The sequence below is a fragment of the Callionymus lyra genome, chromosome 13, assembly GCF_982586985.1.
Source record: "Callionymus lyra chromosome 13, fCalLyr1.hap1.1, whole genome shotgun sequence".
NCBI classification, from domain to species: Eukaryota; Metazoa; Chordata; class Actinopteri; order Syngnathiformes; family Callionymidae; genus Callionymus; species Callionymus lyra.
In genome coordinates, this window is record NC_141830.1 from 24,059,966 (window position 1) to 24,063,558 (window position 3,593).

Consider the following 3,593-nt stretch of genomic DNA (forward strand, 5'->3'; position numbering starts at 1 on the left):
TACCATCGCTGATCCTTGTGGGCCACATCGTTGATCCTTGTGGGCACAATAGTTGATCCTTGCAGGTACCATCATTGATCATTGCGGGCACCGTCATTGGTCCTTGTTGGCACCGTTGTTGGTCCTTGTGGGCACCATTTTTGATCCTTGGGGGTACCATCGTTGATCCTTGCGGGCACCGTCATTGGTCCTTGTGGGCACCATCGTTGATCCTTGCGGGCACCATATTTGGTCCTTGTGGGCACCATCGTTGATCCTTGCGGGCACCATATTTGGTCCTTGTGGGCATCTTCGTTGATCCTTGCGGGTACCATCTTGATCATTGCGGGCACCGTCATTGGTCTTTGTGGGCACCGTCAATGATCCTTGCGGGCACCATCGTTGGTCTTTGCGGGCACCGTCATTGTTCTGTGTAGGCACCATCAATGATACTTGCAGGTACCATCATTGGTACTTGCAGGATCCATCATCTTTCCTTGCAGGAATCATCAATGGTCATTGCGGGTACCATCATTGGTACTTGCGGGTACCATCATTGGTTCTTGCAGGCATCATCAATGGTCCTTGTGGGCACCACCATTGGTCCTTGCGGTTACCATCATTGGTCCTTGCAGGCATCAACAATGGTCCTTGCGGGCACCATCATTGGTACTTGCGGGTCCCATCATTGGTTCTTGCAGTCACCATCATTGGTCCTTGCGGTTACCATCATTGGTCCTTGCGGGCACCATCAATGGTCATTGCGGGTACCATCATTGGTCCTTGCAGGCATAAACAATGGTCCTTGCGGGCATCATCAATGGTCCTTGCTGGCACCATCATTGGTACTTGGGGTCCCATCATTGGTTCTTGCAGCCGTCAACAAGAGAGATAAGAGTAAATTGGTGTCAAATGTCAAAGGTCTAACCTCCAGGTGTGACTGGCACATTACCCTGTAAAGGCTAAATCAGGCGTAGATTTATGTCAAGACTGGGTCACAGGATGGATCTGTAAGATATATATTGTTGAGGAGGCTGTTCAAATTGTACGTGGTTAATATTAAAATGTAATATTTACCACGTACGGTACTCAAGTTTGTTGACCATCGATTCCAATTTAGAACCAGTTCCAACCAGTGGAATCATTATGAAAATCAAATTACGGTCCCTGAACATGTCATATTATTTATCCGAGTAGTGCTTTTTTCGTTTTGCCATTGTTCTATTTAAGCATGTGACCAGATGTATGTCAACTACTACATGTACAGACATTCTTACGTTATATTTAAAACCATTTGTAATGTAGACAGAAAGACAGAATAAATTCATTCTTTTAAACGCCACACGATGTTTTCTTGTTTTGCGACACACAAAGGGCATGTTTACGTAATCCTTCTCAAGCAGGGAGTGCACACGACTCCTATTTCATGAGGGCAAAGATTTTGCACAAGTGCGACACACTGATCCCAACATCCTCCATCCTCACTTCAGATAACATGTTATACAAGTGGTGTGTTTGGAATGTGTGTAGGTTTAGCTCCTACATGGTGTGGCCTGTGTAGGTGTGTGTGTGTGGTCTCACCACCAGCAGATGTCCGGGTACCATTTCAATCCAGTGCGTGTGTGTCCACTACAGCAGTGGTGGACGTTATTGTGGCTGGACGCCTGGCAGACACCACAACACGGACCACACACACATGAACACACATGCACACAGACCTGTTGGCACCGGGTGTAATTTCACTGTCTCACTTTTGACCAGGACTAGGGGGTCGAGAGAGAGAGAGAGGAGCCCCACAGGGTTCGTGAGTCACATCACACTGCCGAGTCATTAGTCAGATGTTCAACCTCACACTGCTGGAGAGTCATGTGATCGCACTGTACGATCAGCTCCACACAACGGGCTCACAGCGAAACCCAGCAACAGGATCATTCTATGAAATACGTTTTATGTGTCAGGTGCATTTCATGAGCGCTTGATGTAAAAACTAGGCGAGAAATTATTGCCTATTCAATTATATGTAGACTTTGCTTTAAAATAATAGTTTACTTTTATGGCTTATATTTCAATAAAGTACCAGATTCATGTTTTATTTACAATAAACAAGCAAATAATTTTGTCGCAATTAAACAGTACGTCTTCCGAAGCTAAGGTAACGATGATATTGAGATCTTGGCGATGACTGAGGACAAGAGGATACCGTCCACTCCAGCATTTTTGGACACATTTTGGTTTGAAAACAAACAAAAGTAGTAACAACTTCGTCAAGAGTCATGTGGTCTGTAAATTCTGCAACACCAGAGTCAAATACTCGACAATACTACAAATATAACCCTGTTACTACAGTATCACAGTTTATTGCAATATATTATATTGTTGCTTCTGAATCGTGATACATATTGTAAGAGCTGATTCTTACACATTTAAAAGTTGTGAATTTAATCTTGGTTGTGTGTCATTGTAAATAAACAACTTGTTTTCCCAGCATGCATCAGAGCACATATTCAAGTACCAGACTTGAGGAAGAAACGTCGGGTGAGTGACGTCCAGGTGAAATGCTACAGTAAACCCACCTGCTTCAGTTATCTGACAGTTTCATTTCGGAAGTCAAGTCAGTTTACTGCTGACTTGGAGACTCTTGTTCCCCGAACTTCGCAGATCTGGGTCATGAGCCAGCAGATGTGGAGCTGTTGTTCCCTGACTTACTCACTCATTTCATTTGTGTAGCCACATTAGAAAACGCAGCACCACTGTTTTTTAGTCTCCATTTAAACTGACTAACGTGTTCGTTCTTCAAGACATTAATATAAAAGAACAAAGTGTCCTTTAAAACGTATCTTTGCCCATTTTATCTTGATCATTTTAAAGCCGCCACTGACTGTTGTAAAACAGCGCCACCCTCTGGGTAAAACATTGACTGCACTGAAGTTAAATTAGTTTTCGAAACTTACTTAAAACACTCAAACTGCGTACAATCGAATCAATAAATGGATCAACTTTAAAGTAGATCAACTTCCAGGAATACTCCATTCCCAGGTTTCCATTTATTTGTCTTGTGTTTTTATTTTGTTGTATGCCTTAACAGGCAAACAGATTTAGTATAGGTCATATTTTTAGTTTTCGTTAATCTGTTTTGTAAGACTACACGCTTTTAATCATTTTCCACTGAATGTAAACGGAATAAATTGCTTCGTAATCCGCTGTTTGGGTTCTCCTCCCCGCTGAACATTAACCACCAGTATTGATCGCATTTGATATGAGTATTTAGGAAAAAGGAGATTTATTCGTCTGACCGAATCAATGGCCGTCAATCTCACAAAGCACCTGTGGTGAGATGACAACGAGCGTCAGGGAGGCTGATAAAAAAATCCAAGATGTCAAGGTTACAGACCAACTCGAGATAGAGGATTCCATTTTTTCCTGACTAGTGGAGCTTTCATCAAAAGTTGGTAAAGAAATCCCTAAAGCACTGTTAAATCCCTGCAAACAAGGTTCCTGACCTGTAACTCTTGTATCGTCTGGCCAATGATTGACAGCTTTTTTTCCTGTATATCCTTTGCTCTTACTGAGAAGAGTCAGTCAACGTTGAACTGCTAGAGTGATTGACCTTCATC